Raw genomic sequence first — 20,343 nt, forward strand, 5'->3', positions numbered from 1 at the left:
AAAAATAAAATCAATGAAGGTCAACTGAAATGATTTATACATATACTATAATTAGTAGACAAGGGTTATAAAGCAATTATTATAACTAAGCTTAGTATGTAAAGGAAAATATGCCTGGAAATTATGCTTGTTAATAAACAAAAAAATAGGAAGTGTCAGCAGGTAAATAGAAACTATAAAAAAGAACTAAATAAAAATTCTAGAACTGAAAAATACATGCCTGAAATTCTAAAATTACTGGATAAGTTTAAGAGCAGAATGAGGATGACAGAAGAGTCAGTTGGCCAGGCACAGTGGCTCATGCTTCCTAGCATTCTGAGAGGCTGAGGCAGGAGAATTGCTTGAGTTCAGGCATTTGAGATCAGCCTGAAGAGCAAGATCCCATCTCTACTAAAAAAATAAATAAATAAAGAAGAAAAATTAGCTGGGTGTGGTGTGCACACCTATCGTCCCAGTTACCTGGGAGGCTAAAGCAGGGGGATCATTTGAGCCCAAGAGTTTGAGGTTGCTGTGAGCTGTGATGGCAGGGGACTCTACTCAGGGTGACAAAGAGAGCCTTTGTCTCAAAAAAAAAAAAAGAGAGAGATTTAACATAAGTGCAATCCGAATGCCAAAAAGCCAGAAATAGAATAGGGCAACCCAAATAGTCAAGGGATAATGGCCAAACATTTCTCCGAATTGCTAGTACCCATTTAGACTACAAGCTCAAAAAAAGGCCAAGAGTTTTGAGTTATAACTCTTCAGTAACCCACTTAGCACCTAACAAAGTTAGGCCACATAGTTAAGCCAATACGTATTTATATATTCAGCATCAAAAATAATAATTTATTGAGTGCCTATTGTGTGTAAGACACAAAGATGCTTTAGTTACATTCATTGTGCTTAATGAAGTATTGGATTTTGAAAAAAGAGAAAGAAGTTTTATTGTTTCTTTTTAAGGAAGGAAAGGACTCCCAATGGCTTCTGTTTTTCACCCTTTCCTAGGTAATTCCTCATGATTTGATTTAACTTGCTTTTATGGTGATCCCTACTAAAAGGAGAATGTAACACTGTGAATCCCAGAGTGAGGAAAATATCTCATACGGGCAGGCCATGGTTACATGAATATCTTTACAGAGCCCCTTCACATAGTCCTTTTCTTTCTGTGTTCATTTAGGACAGAAAGAGAAACTTCTTCTATACAATTTTCACTATTTTCACTAGAAGTTGCCTTTACTTTTTAGGCAGAACTTATATCCTTCAGACATCTACAGATCATAAACCATGACACATTTTGGTTAAGTCAGTAAAATATGGGGGAGAAACTTCTGAGAAAGACCCCATTTCTCCTCTTTGGAAGAATACACAGAGGTGTGCATATCTCTCCAGAACCCAGAAGTATAAGCTCAGAAGTATAAGCTGTGTGTGTATGAAAGAGACAGAAAGACAAAAGGAGGGAGGGCTTAGGATGTTCCTTTCTCTGTGTGAATCCTTGAAGCATTTCTCTCCATCTCTTTACAAACTGGCCATTAACAGTCTGTGATTCTGGGAACCAGCCTGTCTACAAATAAGCTCAGCAAAACACCCCAACCGGTCTGATAGGCTCGTTTCAAGCATTATTGTAGATGTAAGGACATGGTTGCAGGCACAGGCCTGAAATGACCATAAATACCTGGAATCATAAATTCAGTAAATCCCCTTGAAATGAGCTGCTGGGAATGTCTTATTTCAATTATAAAATAGAATTCACCCATAAAGATATAAGCAGAAATTAGATTTTGGTATGTTTACAGGAGCCTCTAAGTCCAGGAAGTGGCATTTTTGAGTTTGGTTATGCATCTGTCACTGGCTCTTTATGTGACTTTAGTCAGTATTTTAGTGTCTCTGGTGCCTGTTTAGTTAGCCAAATCTGGGGTAATACTCTTTGCTAGCCATTTCACAGCAATGCTGTAACTGTCATAATCATAATAGCTATCACTTATTGAGTTACTACCATGCATCAGGCAGTGTGACAAGCACTCAACTTGCATTATTTTTTTTTTTTTTTTTTTTGTAGAGACAGAGTCTCGCTTTATGGCCCTTGGTAGAGTGCCGTGGCCTCACACAGCTCACAGCAACCTCCAACTCCTGGGATTAAGCGATTCTCTTGCCTCAGTCTCCCGAGTAGCTGGGACTACAGGCGCCCGCCACAACGCCCGGCTATTTTTTGGTTGCAGTTTTGGCCGGGGCTGGGTTTGAACCCGCCACCCTAACTTGCATTATTTTTAATCCTAGCAATCATCTTGAAAGTAGGTATTATTCATTTTGCAGATGATAACACTGAATCTCAGAGAGTCTTAGCAACCTTCACAAAGTCACACCAACTTGAAAAGTGGTAGTGCCAGAATTCTATCCAGTACCTCTCACTACATCATGCTCATTTGCTTTTATTCATTCAGCATAGTTGATATATAAATAGCACTCTAGGTATGTGTGTTTGTGCATATATTGTATGTGAAAAAAAGAAGAAAACTTAGAAGCTGCATTCAAAGAGTATAATAAACCTATAGCAAAGTTGAGATATGGCACAAATCAGCCAGACACTGCAAACAAAGCACAGAGTGAAAGGTACAGGCTGTACTTAAGGTATATGGACTATGCATAAAACACAAAGTTAGAGAATATTTGAGCTGTCTGTGGTAATCACTAGAGACTCTTAGTTGTCATATTATTCTCATTCCTTTTTTTTTTTTTTTTTGAGACAGAGTCTCACTCTGTCACCCTTGGTAGAGTGCCATAGCATCACAGCTCACACCAACCTCCAACTGTTGGGCTTAAGCAATTCTCTTGCCTCAGCCTCCCAAGTAGATGGGACTTCAGGCGCCCACCACAACACCCGGCTATTTTTTGGTTGTTTGGCAGGCCTGGGCTGAATTAGAACCCGCCAGCTCCAGTGTATGTGGCTGGCACCCTAGCCACTGAGCTATAGGTGCCAAGCCATCTTACTCTCATTCTCACCAGGATAATAAACCACCTCAAAGAGATATAGTACTTTATATATACTCAAAAGACAAAAAAGGATTGTGCATTCCTTACTGCATTATTTCTAACATGGCTTGAAAAAAAATCTCTAGTATTTACAAATCAGAAGCATTAGAAAAATGCAGTTCCACAAATTGATTGTGACTATTGACACTAAGATGGAAATTCATTGTATTAGTCTATTTTTTGCATGCTTAAAAGTTTCAATAATTAAAGGTTTTATGTTTTGTTTTGTTTTTGAGGCAAAGTCTCACTTGGTCACCCTTTGTAGAGTGCCATGGTGTCTTTATCTCAAACTCTTGGGCTCAAATAATTCTCTTGCCTCAGCTACTTTCAAGTAGCTGGGAGTACAGGCACCTGCCACAGTGCCCCCTATTTTTAGAGAAAGGGTCTCACTCTAGCTCAGACTGGTCTCAACCTCATGAGCTCAGGCAATCCACCCTCCTCAGGCTCCTAGAATGCTGGAATTACAGGCGTGAGCCACCACACCCAGCCTGATAATTAAAATTTTTTTTTTAATTTTTGCAGTTGTTGGCCAGGGCTGGGTTTGAACCCACCACCTCCGGTATATGAGGCCAGCACCCTACTCCTTTGAGCCACAGGTGCTGCCCATAATTAAAATTTTAAAAGAAAGAAGAGGCCTAGCATTGTGGCTCATACCTGTAATCCCACTATTTTGGGAGGCCAAGTTGGAAGGATCGCTTGAGGCCAAGAATTTGAGATCAGCCTGAGCAAGAACAAGACCCTGTCTCTACAAAAAAATAGAAAAATTATCTAAGCATGATGGTGCATACCTATAGTCCCATCTACTTGGGAAACTGAGGCAGGAGGATTGCTTGGGCCCAGGAGTTTGAGGTTGCAGCGACCTGGGATGACACTATTGCACTCTAGCCTGGGAAACAGAGCAAAACTTGGAAGAAAGGAAGGAAAGGAGGGAGCGAGGGAGGAAAAGGAAGAAGAAAGGAAAAGAAGTATGGCAGTCTACATGGGAAGGAAGAAAGGCAATTTCCCCTAAAAACAAAGGGGAAATTCTGGAAGAATAAATGACCTACAATGGAGCTTTCCCCACCCCATTGGCCAGTAGTTGTAGGGTTGCAAGAAAAGAAAACTCAGGGAAGAAAAAGAAAGATATACCTATTAAAATCTGACAATGTTCTCAACAGAAGTGAGAGATTCTAAATAAGCAAGAAAAGCCACCATCTTGGAAGACGCACCAAGTGGCCTGATATGGAGAAGCTGAGTGTGCCAAGCTACATAAGAAGTTTACGAACAAAATTCAGGTATGGGCCAGGCACTGTGGCTCATGCCTGTAATACTAGCACTCTGGGAGGCCAGGGCAGGGGGATTGCCTGAGCTCACAGGTTCGAGACCAGCCCGAGCAAGAGTGAGACCCCCATCTCTAAAAAAATAGCTGTGTTGTGGAGGGCACCTGTAGTACCAAATTACTCAAGAGGCTGAAGCAAGAGAATCACTCAGCTCAAGAGTTTGAGGTTACTACAAGCTATGATATCACAGCACTCTACCCAGGGCAACAAAGTGAGACTGTGTTTCAAAAAGAAGATTACCAGGCATACAAAGAAACAGGAAAACTAACCCTTTATGAGGACAATGACCAGTCAAGTTAAACTGTTCCAGAACTGACCCAGAGGTTAGCATTAACAAAGATTCAAAAGTCATTATAAATGTATTATGTCCAAAAAGATAAATAAACATACAAAAGACAATTTTAAAGACTGTTATCAAACTTCTAGAGATTAAAAACTACAAAATCTTTGGGCGACGCCTGTGGCCTATGAGCTGTGACGCCACGGCACTCTACCCAGGCAATAGTTTGAGACTCTGTGTCAAAAAAAAAATGGGGCAGCACCTGTGGCTCTGTGGGTAGGGTGCCAGACCCACAGACCAAGGTTTGATGGGTTCAAACCCGGACCAGCCAAATTACAACAAAAAAATAGCCAGGCAGAGTGGCAGGTACCTGTAGTCCCAGCTACTCGGGAGTCTGAAGCAAGAGAATCACCTAAGCCAGGGAGTGGAGGTTGCTATGAGCTGTGACACCACAGCACTTTACTGAGGGCAATAAAGTGAGACTCTGTCTCTACAAAAAAAAAAAAAGAAAAAGAAAAAACCTACAAAATCTAAGATGGCTGGGGTTAATGGCAAAGTAGATATTACAGAGGAAAAAAGCAGTGAACTTGAAGACAAATGGAAACTATCCAAGACAAAAATATTGGGGGAAATAATTTAAAGAAAGAAAAGAGCATCAGTGAGCTGAGAGACAACTTCAAGCAGCCTAGTATACATGTACCTGGAATCCTCAAAAGATAGAAGAAATGGGGACAGTAAAAAATTATTTGAAGAAATAATGTGGAATCTGAAGTCACTCCTGAAAAACCCCAGGATGGGAATGACTCCAGTACTTCTACCTTATTTACTGTTCTGTCTGTATGCCAAGACTATAATGTCATAAATACATGCTTACCATAAATCCTGCCCTTAGGCAAATTATAGGCTATGATACACATAGCATCCTTGCCTTTCCCTGAAAGGTTACCTCTAATTGTCCTATAGTTTTTTTGTGTTTTTTTTTTTTAAGGAAACATACCCTTTTCCCTGTTGCATATAAGCCCTGGGTCTGGATGCAGAAATCTACCTGTCTTACTGCTGCTATCCAAAACCATGCTCTGGTCCATAAGTTCCCCAATAAATCACTTTCTCCTGACAAACTGCATTTGCCAAACTCATTCTTTGGTTTCTCAGTTCCTTCTGCTTTGGGTGGTCACTTTGTACATATGGCCTATTTACATAACAATCATGGCAATTTTCCCAAACTTGATGAAAACTATAAAGTCACAATATAAGAAGTTCTATGAATATCAACATGTAAAACATGAAGAAAAGTATACTAATAATGCACACCATAGTCAGTGTTCAAAACTAGTGATAAAAGAAAAACCTTATAAATATATAGAAAGAAAGACAGGTTACATACAATTCAACAGCAAATTTCGCATGAGAAACAATACATACAAGAAGACAATGGAATGAAGCTCTGCCCGCTACATGGGGCAATAGCTCGACTTAGTGTCCTGGACGCCACAGCAGACCCAGCATGCTGCCCACCGGTAGTGGAGACAGGCATCGCGGCTCCTGATTTTAGTGACAGATTTGGAGCTTTCAGCACCTTGTAGAAAGGAACACATAGTTGCCATTCGAGCAACTCGTACTGCAAAACTGAGGGGCTCTGGAAAACTCTGGGGCTATGATTCCAGCGTGGAAGAGGATAGGATCAAGATGGCCATGTGGCAGGAGGCTCCCATCCAGAAGGACAGTTAAAGGACAGAAATTTAGCAAGTAACCTGGTGGATCTGAGCTGCACCAAGAGAAAAGGTTGAAGAATGCACATCAACCCCGCTGAGGCGAGCTGCGACCCCAAGGATACAAACAAAAGGTACAAACTCCATCACCAAGCGGACAGGAGTCCCCTCTCCCATGAGAACGGCTTGGAGTGCCCCACAAACAAATGAGCAGAGTTCAAAGGTCCTCCCACTACACTCCACCGGACAAACCCACTAAAAACTGGACCTACCTCCCCTACTAGGGTGCCACAGCGTTCTCCTGCCAGGCATAAAACTGTATATATTCTCTATCTGCAACTCTGAGCTCCCAGCACTCCCCTCCACTCTCACTCTGAAGTCTGGAGGCCTTCCCCCAGGATTCCAGATTCTTGGGTGATTTCTTGAGGGGTGTGGACAGTGCTTAAACTGCAGCTGGTCAGTACTGACTCTGGGGCACTGGAGTGAGGAGAGGACGGTTGGCTGAGAGGGAACCACACTGGAGCAGCAGTGCCCTGAGGCACAGAACAGCAGCCGTCTTTCAGCAACAATAGGGCTCATTCCCGGATATTCTGAAGCCACACCCCCTGTCTCCCTGGGCAACCAGAGGAGGCCAGACATTTACTCAGGTGGCAACCACCACTGAACAAATCTGGGACTAAAACGCAGGCCCTGTGAGTAAAGGGTTTGCCTGAGGCAGTACCGACCTGGGCAGAGTGCAGGGACTAGAAACGCACGCGCAGATCTGGAAAGTTCCCAGGGCGGGGCTGACCCAGAGGACCGCTTTACTAAGCCTAAGACTCACCGGGCCCTCCGGGGATTGTCAGCCCATAGACAAAGGAAGACAGGAGGCTAGAACTGCCAGGTAACCGAATACAAACCTGCAGGAGCGAAGACAGGGCCTGAGGCGCAGGCTCTGGGAACTCAAAACAGCTTTTCTTCTGCAGGGGAATTTAGCAGGGACAGAACAGTTGTTCTGTTCTATCAGTAACATCAATCAGGGGCGGGGCTGGAACTGAGTGAACACCCCCCAGCCTCCATCAAGCGACCGAAGGTGTCAGGCCTCACCTGCCCCTGTTAGATAGAAGCAGAGCACAGCGGCCTGGTTGAGCAGAAATAGATTTCCTTGTGATTCAGGCAGGTGCAAACCCCTGGAGCATCTGTTCACTACAGGCAACTGGGTCAGCCAACTGCAGGGCTATCAGCAACTAGGTGTGACAGAGGGGCAAGGTGGGAAAGGAGGCATCAACCTTCCCAGACTGATCTATTTGCTGGATGGCTCCTCCTGACTCCACGCAGCACTGGAGCAAGCCATATCAGAGAAGTCACCAGACCCCTGTGATCCAGTTGCCAGAAACCTTTTAAACTCTCCCACCTGAGACAGGTGCTGACTGAGACAATTGATTTGGACCTTTTGAACTGAGCCAATCGCCCGAGGACTATTCAGGTGGTACCCTGGATGTGTGGTTGTAAGAAGGTTTGATTTTCCTTTTCCAATTGTTGCCTGTGGGGGGCAGGGTAAATTAATTGCTGGTATTTCTCCACAACTGAGACTTCAACCCAGAGTAACTGTTTCACTAGGGTCGAACAGTAGCCAGCTGAAAACAAGACAGAACCACTTAGCCCTACCACACAAAACAGGGCCCCAGTTTCTCAGGCCATAGCACTGTATGGGTCCTAGACAAAGCTACAGGGGAAAAATAAAACAGTGTAAAACAATTATGGGGCGGTATCAGTGGAAAAACTCTGGTAACACAAATAATCAGAATAGGTCAACCCCCCCAACGAATGATATGGCAGATATAACTGAAGACCCCATTCATAAACAGCTGGCCGAGATGTCAGAAATCAAATTCAGAATTTGGATTGCAAACAAGATTAATAGAATGGAGGCAAATTTGGAATTAGAAATTCGAGCAACAATTCAAAAGTCGGAATTAGAAATTCGAGGAGAAATTCAAAAGTTGTCTCAAGAATTTAACAAATTTAAAGACAAAACCACCAAAGATTTTGACTCACTGAAGCAAGAATTTGTAGCCCTCAAAGATCTGAAAAATACAGGAGAATCCCTCAGTAACAGAGTGGAGAAAGTAGAAGAAAGGATTTCTGACATTGAAGACAAACCTTTAAACACTCAGAAACTCTCAAAGAGGAAGAGAAATGGAGAGCAAAAACGGATCATTCTCTCAGAGAGCTCTGGGATAATTCGAAGAAGGCTAATATCTGCCTCATTGGAATCCACTGAAAGTGACGAAGTGGCCTCGCTGGGCACAGAGGCCCTTCTCCATGAAATTATGAAAGAGAATTTTTCAGACATGCCAAGAGATTCTGAAATTCAGATAGCAGACGGTTTCAGAAACCCAGCATGACTCAATCACAGTAAGACATCCCCCAGGCATATCATAATTAACTTCACTAAACTTAATATGAAAGAGAAAATTCTGAAAGCAGCCAGACGTAAGAAATCCATTACCTACAAAGGGAAGAATATTAGAATGACTGCAGATCTCTCTGCTGAAACTTTTCAAGCCAGAAGAGGGGGGTCATCAACTTTTAATCTCCTGAAGCAAAATAACCCCAGATCCTGTATCCAGCTAAACCGAGTTTCATTTATGATGGAGAAATTAAATACTTTAATGACATTCAGATGTTGAAGAAATTTGCCATAACCAAACCAGCTCTTCAGGATATTCTCAGACCTATCCTCCATAATGACCAGACCAATCATCTACCACAAAAGTAAACTCACTCAGAATCTTTTGATCAAACTCCAACTTCCACAGTGGTGAAAGGATTAAAAATGTACACTGGACTTTCGAAAAACTCGATGCCCAAAATTTTACCAAACTTATCAATAATCTCCATTAATGTGAATGGATTAAACTGTCCTCTAAAGAGGCACAGGTTAGCTGACTTGATACAAAAACTCAGGCCAGACATTTGCTGCATACAAGAGTTTCATCTTACCTTAAAAGACAAATACAGACTAAGGGTGAAAGGATGGTCATCCATATTTCAGGCAAATGGTAATCAGAAAAAAGCAGGTATTGCAATTCTATTTGCAGAAACAAAAGGCTTTAAACCAACAAAGTAAAAAAGGATAAGAATGGTCACTTCATATTTCTTAAGAGTAATACGCAATATGATGAGATTTCAATTACTAATAGCTATGCACCCAACCAGAATGCACCTCAGTTTTTTAGAGAAACTCTAACAGACATGAGCAACTTGATTTCCTCCAGCTCCATAATATTTGGAGATTTCAACACTCCTTTGGCAGTGCTGGACAGATCCTCCAATAAGAAGCTGAACAAGGAAATTTTAGATTTAAACCTAATCATCCAACATTTGGATTTAGCAGACATCTACAGAACATTTCATCCCAACAAAACTGAATACACATACTTCTCATCAGCCCACAGAACATACTCCAAAATCGATCACATCTTAGGTCACAAGTCTAAATTTAAAGGAATAGAAATTATTCCTTGCATTTCTCAGACCACCATGGAATAAAAGTTGAGCTCAGTAACAACAGGAATCTGCATACTCATACAAAAACATGGAAGTTAAATAACCTTATGCTGAATGATAGCTGGGTCAGAGATGAGATTAAGAAGGAAATTGCTAAATTTTTGGAACAGAATGACAATGAAGACACGAATTATCAGAACCTCTGGGATACCGCAAAGGCAGTCCTAAGAGGAAAATTTATAGCACTGCAAGCCTTCCTCAAGAGAAAGAAAAGAGAGGAAGTTAACAACTTAATGGGACATCTCAAGCAACTGGAAAAGGAAGAACATTCCATCCCAAACACAGTAGAAGAAAAGAACCAAAATTAGAGCAGAATTAAATGAAGTTGAAAACAAAAGAATTATACAACAGATCAATAAATCAAAAAGTTGGTTTTTTGAAAAGGTCAATAAAATAGATAAATCTTTGGCTAGCCTAACCAGGAAAAAAAGACTAAAATCTCTAATCTCATCAATCAGAAATGACAAAGATGAAATAACAACAGACTCCTCAGAAATTCAAAAAATCCTTAATGAATATTACAAGAAACTTTATTCTCAAAAATATGAAAACTGAAGGAAATTGACCAATACTTGAAAGCACATCACCTTCCAAAACTTAGTCAGAATCAAGTGGAAATGTTGAAGAGGCCATTATCAAGTTCTGAAATAGCATCAACAATACAAAACCTCCCTATAAAGAAAAACCCAGGACAAGATGGCTTCACACCAGAGTTCTACCAAAACTTTAAAGAGGAATTAGTACCTATACTACTCAACCTGTTCCAAAATGTAGAAAAAGAAGGAAGACTACCCAACACGTTCTATGAAGCAAACATCACTCTGATCCCCAAACCAGGAAAAAACCCAAAAGAAAAGAAAATTATAGACCAATATCACTAATGAATATAGATGCAAAAATATTCAACAAGATCCTAACAAACAGAATCCAGCAACACATCAAACAAATTATTCATCATGAATAATTTGACCAAGTGGGTTTATTATTCATCATGACCAAGTGGGTTTTATCCCAGAGTCTCAAGGCTGGTTCAATATACATAAATCTATAATTATAATTCAGCACGTAAACCAATTAAAAAACAAAGACCATATGATTCTCTCAATTGATGCACAAAAAAACTTTTGATAATATCTAGCACCCCTTCATGATCACAACACTTAAGAATATTGATTAGAAGGAACATTTCTTAAACTTATAGAGGCCATCTACAACAAACCCACAGCCAATATCATATTGAATGCAATTAAATTGATATTATTTCCACTCACAACAGGAACCAGGCAAGGTTGCCCATTGTCTCTACTGCTCTTTAACATTGTAATGGAAGTTTTAGCCATCGCAATTAGGGAAGAAAGGGCGATCAAGGGCATCCATATAGGGTCAGAAGTGATCAAATTTTCACTCTTTGCAGATGACATGATTGTATATCTGGAAAACACCAGGGATAATACAGCAGCATCTCAGGTTAAAAAAAAATCAACATTCATAAATTGGTATTATATATACCAACAATAGTCAAGCCGAAAAAACAGTCAAGGACTGTATTCCGTTCACTGTAGTGCCAAAGAAGATGAAATATTTTGGAGTTTATCTAAAAAGGACGTGATAGAACTCTATAAAGCGAACTATGAAACTCTAAGAAAAGAAATAGCTGAAAATGTCAACAAATTGAAAAACATACCATGCTCATGGCTGGGAAGAATCAACATTGTTAAAATGTCCATACTACCCAAAGCAATACACAATTTAATGCAATCCCTATTAAAGTTTCAGTGTCATATTTTAAAGATCTCGAAAAAATAATACTTCGTTTTATATGGAATCAGAAAAAACCTCAAATAGCCAAGACATTACTCAGAAATAAAAACAAAGCAGGAGGAATCAAGCTACCAGATCTCAGACTATACTACAAACCAATAGTGATCAAAACAGAGAGGTAGATGTATGGAACAGAATAGAGAACCAAGAGATGAATCCAGCTACTTACCGTTATTTGATCTTTGACAAGCCAATTTTTTTTTTTTTAAACTTCTTTTTTGTGTGTGTGTGTTTTTTATTCTATTTTTGGCCGGGGCTGGGTTTGAACCCGCCACCTCCGGCATATGGGACCGGCGCCCTACTCTGACAAGCCAATTAAAAACATTCAATGGAGAAAAGATTCCCCAAATGGTGCTGGGTGAACTGGCTGCCGACCTGTAGAAGATTGAAACTGGACCCATACCCTTCACCATTAACTAAGATAGACTCTCACTGGATTAAAGATTTAAACTTAAGGGGCGGCGCCTGTAGCTCAGTCGGTAAGGTGCCGGCCCCATATACCGAAGGTGGCGGGTTCAAACCCAGCCCCAGCCAAACTGCAACCAAAAAAAAAAAGGATAGCTGGGCGTTGTGGCGGGCACCTGTAGTCCCAGCTACTCGGGAGGCTGAGGCAAGAGAATCGCTTGGGCCCAGGAGTTGGAGGTTGCTGTGAGCTGGGTGAGGCCACAGCACTCTACGGAGAGCCATAAAGTGAGACTCTGTCTCTACAAAAAAAAAAAAAAAGATTTAAACTTAAGACATGAAACTATAAAAATAGTAGAAGAAAGTACAGGGAAAACTCAAAGAAATTGGCATGGACGAATATTTTATGAGGGGGACCCCCCGGGCAATTGAAGCAGCTTCAAAAATACACTACTGGGACCTGATCAAACTATAAAGCTTCTTGCACAGCCAAGAACACAGTAAGTAAAGCCAGACAGCCCTCAGAATGGGAGAAGCTATTTGCAGGTTATGTCTCCGACAAAGGTTTAATAACCAGAATCCACAGAGAACTCAAACACATAAGCAAGAAAAGAACAAGTGATCCCATCTCAGGGTGGGCAAGGTACTTGAAGAGAAAATTCTCTGAAGAAGACAGGCTATGGCCTACAGACATATGAAAAAATGCTCATCATCCTTAATCATCAGAGAAATGCAAATCAAAACTACTTTGAGATGTCATCTAACTCCAGTAAGATTAGCCCATATCACAAAATCCCAAGACCAGGGATGTTGGCGTGGATGTGTAGAAAAGTGAACACTTCTACACTGCTGGTGGGAATGCAAATGAATACGTTTCTTTTGGAAAGATGTTTGGAGAACACTTAGCGATCTAAAAATAGACCTGCCATTCGATCCTACAATTCCTCTTCTAGGTATATACCCAGAAAACCAAAAATCACATTATAACAAAGATATTTGCACCAGAATGTTTATTGCAGCCCAATTCAATTTGCTAAGTCATGGAAGAAGCCCAAGTGCCCATCGATCCACAAATGGATTAATAAATTGTGGTATATGTGTACCATGAAATATTATTGCAGCCTTAAAGAAAGATGGAGACTTTACCTCTTTCAAATTACATGGATGGAGCTGGAACATATCCTTCTTAGTAATGTATCTCAAGAACAGAAGAAAAAGTATTCAATGTACTCAGCCCTACTATGAAACTAATTTATAGCTCCTAACCCAATTATCACCTAAGATAACTGGGGAAAGGGGAAAGGGAGGGGAGGGGTGAGTATGGTTGAAGTGAGGGTAATTGGTGGGCCCACACCTATGGTGCATCTTTCAAGGGTACATGTGAAACTTACTAAATGTAGAATACAGATGTCTTAACACAATAACTAAGAAAATGCCAGGAAGGCCATGTTAACCAGTGTGATGAAAATATGTCAAATGGTATATAAAACTAGTGTATGGTGTCCTAGGATTGCATTAATGTACACAGCTATGATTTAATAATAAATAAATTTAAAATATATATATATAGCCAGAAATTGTGGTGGGCTACTGGGAGGCTAAGGCAAGAGAATCGCCTAAGCCCAGGAGATGGAGGTTGCTGTGAGCTATGTGATGCCATGGCACTCTACCAAGGCTGATAAAGTGAGACTCTGTCTCTACAAAAAAAAAAGACGACGACGACAATGGAGCAACACCTTTAAGAATTAAAAGAAAAAACTGCCAAGGTAGAATCACGAAGGAAAGAAGAAAGGAGGGAGGGAGGAAGAGGAGGGAGGGAGGAAGGAATTCAGATATTTTTTTAAATCTAGAAAAATTAATCACTGTAAGAAATATTAAGAGAAGGGTCTCTTTCTCACCTTTTCTCCTTCATGAGGGAGACCCACTTCCAACTCTCCTTGCAAGTGCTCTAAACTTTCTCTTTGTTCTTCCTAAATAAAATCTCTCTGTTACCCTGCAAAAAAAAAAAAAAGGAAAGGAAATGTGAAAAGGAAGTCTGAAAGCTGAAGGAAAATGTTATCACATGGAAATATGGATCTGACCAAACGAATGAAGAGTGCCAGTAAATATATAATTTTTTTACTATCATTTTAAAACAATTATACACCATGACCAAGGGGGATTTATCACAGGTATGCTAAGACTAATGCAATATTCAAAACTCAATGTAACCCACCGTATCAACAGGCAAAAGAAAAAAATTATATAATCATATTAATTGATACAGAAAAAAGCACTTCAAGGCCAGGGGCAGTGGCTCACGCCTGTAATCCCAGCACTCTGGGAGGCCAAGATGGGTGGATTGCCTGAGCTCATGAGTTTAAGACCAGCCAGAGCAAGAGCAAGACCCCATCTCTAAAAATAGTTGGTTGTTGTGGCAGGCACCTATCGTCCCAGCTACCTGGGGGACTGAGGCAACACTTGAGCCCAAGAGTTTGAGGTTGCTGTGAGCTATGATGCCACAGCACTCTACCAAGGATGACAAAGTGAAAGAGTCTCAAGCCGTTATCCTGGGTAGAGTGCCGTGTTGTCATAGCTTGTAGCAACTTCTAACTCTTTGGTCCAAGCCATTCCTTTTGCCTCCATTTTTCTATTTTTAGTAGAGATGGGGTTCTCAATTTTGTTCACACTGGTCTTGAACACATGAGCTCAAGCAATCCACCCGCCTCAGACTCCCAGAATGCTAGGATTACAGGTGTGAGCCACCACAGGCGTGAGCCACCATACCCAGCCACTCTCACCATTCTTATTCAACACAGTAATGGAAGTTCTAGCCTATGCAATAAAACAAGAAAAAGAAATTAAAGCAGACAGATTGGAAAGAAAAAAATAAAACAGTCCCTATTTGCAAGTGGTAACTGTCTTAATAGAAAGCCCTAATAAATCTAGTATTTTAACTTCCATTTTAAAAATTAATAAGCTCCCTGGGGGCAAGACATGATTGCAAGAGGGACTTTACCTAACAATTGCAATCAGTGTAACCTGGCTTACTGTACCCTCAATGAATCCCCAACAATAAAAAAACAAAAAATTTAAAAATTAATAAGCTCCCTTAGCAAAATAGCCCACATCACAAAATCCTAAAGCTGGTGTGGATGCAGAGAGAAGGGACTTCTTATACACCATTGGTGGGATTGCAAATTAATACAGCCTCTTTTGAAGGAAGTATAGAGAATCCTTAAAGAGCTAAAAATAGGGGCAGCACCTGTGGCTCAAAAGAGTAGGGCGCCAGACCCATATGCCAGAGGTGGTGGGTTCAGCCCTGGCCAAAAACTGAAAAAACAAAAAGAGCTAAAAATAGACCTTTCATTTGATCCCATAATCCCATTACTAGGTATCTACTCAGAAGGAAAAAAAATCATTTTACCATAAGGACATTTGTTCTTGAATATTTATAGCAGCTCAATTCATAATCATAATGATGTGTAAACAACCCAAGTGCCCATCAACCCATGAATGGATCAATAACCTATAGTATATGTATACGGTGGAATATTATTCAGCCATAAAGAAAGATAGGGACTTCATATCTTTTGTAATTACCTGGAAGGATTTAGAAAACATCCTCCTAAATAAAATATCACCAGGATGGAAAAGCAAGTATCTAATGTACTCAATACTAATATGAAACTAGTAGATGAACAACTAGACCCCCCACATGACAGAAAAACTCATTTAAATTCAAGAAGAGGGGAGAGGAAAGGGATGTGGTAAGCTCACCTACTGGACACGATGCAGGGATATATGGCACACTTCCTGGGTGAAGGGTTCAACCACAACTTGCTCTTTACCTAATAAATACAAAAAAACGGAACCTAACTGTATATATACCCTTAAATTAATCTGAAATTTAAAAAAAAGAAATGCTTGCAACAATCTGAAGATCATTCATCAAAGAAAGAAAGAAATAAGAAATAAAAATTAGGGCGGCACCTGTGGCTCAAGGAGTAGGGTGCCGGCCCCGTATACCAGAGGTGGTGGGTTCAAACCCAGGCCCAGCCAAAAACTGCAAAAAATAAAAAATAAATAAAAAATAATAAAAAAGAAATAAAAATTAATAAGGTCCCAAAATATAAAACCAACACACAAAAACAATAAACATGGGCGGCGCCTATAGCTCAGTGAATAGGGCCCTGGCCCCATATACCGAGGTTGATGGGTTCTAACACAGCCCCAGCCAAACTGCAATGACAACAACAATAACACCAAATAGCTGGGCGTTGTGGCAGGCGCCTATAGTCCCAGCTACTCGAGAGGCTGAGGCAAGAGAATTGCCTAGGCCCAAGAGCTGGAGGTTGCTGTGAGCTGTGACACCACAGCAAGGGTGTCAAAGTGAGACACCCTTGTCACCAAGGGTGACAAAGTGAGACTCTGTCTCTGAAAAAAAAAAAACAATAAACATGTAGAAATGAACATTGAAAACACAATACCATTTACAATTGCTACAAAGCAAATGAACTGAGATATAAATCTTTTAAAAAGTACATAATTTATATGCTGAAAATTATAAAATGCTGATGAAAAAGATCACAAAAGATCTAAGTAACTAGAAGACATACCGTGTTTATGGACTAGAAAACTTAACAACTAAAAATGTCAATTCTTCCCAAGCTAGACAATTACTGTCCAAATCCTAGAAAGGCTTTTTTATAGATACAAACAACTTTATTATAAAAGTTATATGGAAGGTGGCGCCTGTGGCTCAAAGGAGTAGGGCACCAGCCCCATATGCCAGAGGTAGCGGGTTCAAACCCAGCCCTGGCCAAAAACTGCAAAAAAAAAAAAAAAGAAGTTATATGGAAAGGTAAAGGACTTAGAATAGTAAAACAATTTTGGAAAAGAAGAATATAATAGGAGGAACCACTCCACCCAATGTTAAAACTTACTATATAGCTTCAGTAATCAAGACAATGTAGCACTGGTGTAGGAATAAATATATAGATCAATGTAACAGTATAGAGAAACCAGAACAGACCTGCACAAATACAGCTCATTTTTTTTCTACAAAAAAAGGTAAAAAACAAAAAAAAAATTTAATGGAGGAAGGATAGCCTTTTCATCAAACAGTGGTAGAAAAATTTGATGTCCAAAAATAAAAAAAGGCTTCAATAAGCCGCATATCATTATAAAATTTAAATAACAAAATTTAAATGACAAAATAGGTCATTTATTTAAATAAAAAATGTAAAACTATAAAACGTTTGGGGAAAAAAATAGGAGAAAATCTTCAGGACCTAGAGATAGGCGAAAAGGTCTTAAATTTGACATCAAAAAATATTATCCATGAAAGGAAAACTTGATAAATTGGACCACATTTTTTTCTTTTTTTTTTTTATTTTTGAGACAGAGCCTCAAGCTGTCACCTGGGGTAGAGTGCCATGGCATCACAGCTCACAGCAACCTCCAACTCCTGGGCTCAAGCGATTCTCCTGCCTCCGCCTCCCAAGTAGCTGGGACTACAGGCGCCCACCACAACGCCCAGCTATTTTTTGGTTGCATCCATCATTGTTGTTTGGCAGGCCCAGGCTGGATTCAAACCCGCCAGCTCAGGTGTATGTGGCTGGCGCCTTAGCTGCTTGAGCCACAGGCGCCGAGCCTTTTCCTTTTTCTTTCTTTCTTTTTTTTTTTTTTTAGATAGAGTCTCAAACTGTCACCCTGGGTAGAGTGCCATGGTGTCACAGCTCACAGCAACTCAAACTCTTGGACTCAAGCAATTCTCTTGCCTCAGCCTCCCAAGTAGCTGGGACTACAGGGGCCTGCCACAACACCCCACTATTTTCTTGTTGCAGTTGTTATTGTTGTTTAGCAGGCCTGGGCTGGGTTGGAACCTGCCAGCCTCAGTGGCCAGCATCCTACACACTGAGCTACTGGCACCACCCAAAGCCTGGCTGTTTTTAGAGACAGGGTTTTGCTCTTGCTCAGGCTGGTCTCCAGTCCATGAGCTCAGGCAATCCACTTACCTCGGCCTTCCAGAGTACTAGGATTACATGCACAAGCCACTGTGCCCCAGCCAATTTCCTAGTTTTGGTATGGTATGTACAGTTATGCTTGATGTCAAGGTGCACAGGACCTCTCTGACATACTTCATTGCAACTTTCTGTAAATCTATAATTATTTCAGAATAAAATATCTTAAGAAATAAAATTGACTGGGCGGCGCCTGTGGCTCAGTCGGTAAGGCGCCGGCCCCATATACCGAGGGTGGTGGGTTCAAACCCGGCCCCAGCTGAACTGCAACCAAAAAATAGCCGGGCATTGTGGCGGGCGCCTGTAGTCCCAGCTACTCGGGAGGCTGAGGCAAGAGAATCGCTTAAGCCCAGGAGTTGGAGGTTGCTGTGAGCTGTGTGAGGCCATGGCACTCTACCGAGGGCCATAAAGTGAGACTCTGTCTCTACAAAAAAAAAAAAAGAAAGAAAGAAAGAAAATTGACTTTAAACAAAAAAAAAATAATAATATAGAGTGGTGTTTATAGCAAATGTATAAGTAAAATGTAAGACAATAAAAGCATAAAGCCAGAAGAAATAAATGAAGGTATGATCCTCTAGGATTATGTCATACATGAAGTGGTATAATATAACTAGAAAGTAGATTGTGATGATTTAAACCATAAAGTATCTAGGCATGGTGGCTCACGCCTGTAATCCTAGCACTTTCAGAGACCGAGGCAGAAGGATCACTTAAGGTCAGGAGTTCAAGACCAGCCTGAGCAAAAAAAAAAAAAAAAAATTAAATTAAATTAACCAGGTATGGTGGTGGATGCCCGCAGTCCCAGCTACTTGGGAAACTGAGGCAGGAGAACCCTTTAAGCCCAGGAGTTTGAGTTGCAGAAAACTGCTAGCCTAGATGCCTTTCCAGGTAAATTATACCAATCACTTAAAGAACACTATACCGCACTCTAGCAAGGTGACAGAGCAAGACCCAGTCTCTAAAAAAACAAAACAAAATAAAAATAACCCTAAAGTAACCACTAAAATAACAAAATGAAGAGTTACTACTAACAATCTAATAAATGAGATAAAATAGAAGCATAAAAAACATTCAATCAAAATAAAAACAGAAAAAGGGAACAAAACAAATGAGACAAATACAAAACAAAAATAGATGTAAAATTCAAATATAACCATCTCAATAATCACTGTGTTCAACTAAAGCAGAACACACATTCTTTTCAAGTGTATGTATAACATTTGCCAGGCTATATCATATTCTGGGCCATAAAACATACTTCAATAAATTTAGAAGGCTTTATGTCATACAAAGTATGTTCTAAAATCACAATGAAATTAAATTAGAAATCAATAACAGGGGCGGCGCCTGTGGCTCAGTTGGTAAGGCACCGGCCCCATATACCGAGGGTGGCGGGTTCAAACCCGGCCCCAGCTGAACTGCAACCAAAAAATAGCTGGGCGTTGTGGCGGGCGCCTGTAGTCCCAGCTACTCAGGAGGCTGAGGCAAGAGAATCGCTTAAGCCCAGGAGTTGGAGGTTGCTGTGAGCTGTGTGATGGCATGGCACTCTACCCGAGGGCCATAAAGTGACACTCTGTCTCTACAAAAAAAAAAAAAGAAATCAATAACAGAAAGATGTCTGAGAAATCCCAAACTATTTGCAAATTAAACAACACATTTCTAAATAAACCATAAGTCAAAGGAATCAAAAGAGACATTAGAAAGTACGTTTAACTTCATGAAAATAAAAACAGAACATGTCAGAGTTTTGTAGGATTCTGTTAAACAAATAAAACTAAAATAAGCAGAATTAGGAAACAATAAAGATCAAAACAGAAATACATTAAGTATAAAAAAAGGAAAAAAAATACAGAAAATCAATGAAAAAAATTATTTTAAGAGACAAGGTGTCATTCTGTCACCCAAGCTGAAATACAGTGGAGAAATCATAGCTCACCGTAGCATTGAACTCCTGGACTCAAGCGAAGCAATCCTCCTGCTTCAGCCTCCTCAGCAGCTGGGACTACAGGCACCCACTACCATACCCACAGATATACAGGGTGTCCATAAAATTTGTGTGCAATTTACTATGTTAAACTATTTTAAATTGCACATTAACTTTATGTCCACCCCGTTTTCGGTTTTTTTTGTTTGTTTGTTTTGGGTTTTTTTTGCAGTTTTTGGCTGGGGCTAGGTTTGAACCCACCACCTCCTATACTATTCCTACTCCTTTGAGCCACAGGCGCTGCCCCCGTGTGTGTGTATATATA

At 40.4% G+C, this 20,343-nt stretch overlaps 1 long non-coding RNA gene across 1 annotated transcript in view; it reads right to left on the reverse strand.

Moving 5' to 3' along the window:
• Positions 1-20,343, reverse strand: part of LOC128596031 (uncharacterized) — a 70,033-nt gene that overhangs the window by 9,624 nt on the left and 40,066 nt on the right. The window contains exons 4-5 of the long non-coding RNA XR_008383049.1: positions 15,849-15,919; positions 13,988-14,082 (exon numbers count right to left, since the gene is read on the reverse strand). This is a non-coding gene — a long non-coding RNA (uncharacterized LOC128596031). The remainder of the gene's footprint in view (positions 1-13,987; positions 14,083-15,848; positions 15,920-20,343) is intronic.

The sequence above is a fragment of the Nycticebus coucang genome, chromosome 10 (assembly GCF_027406575.1).
Source record: "Nycticebus coucang isolate mNycCou1 chromosome 10, mNycCou1.pri, whole genome shotgun sequence".
Classification (NCBI taxonomy): domain Eukaryota; kingdom Metazoa; phylum Chordata; class Mammalia; order Primates; family Lorisidae; genus Nycticebus; species Nycticebus coucang.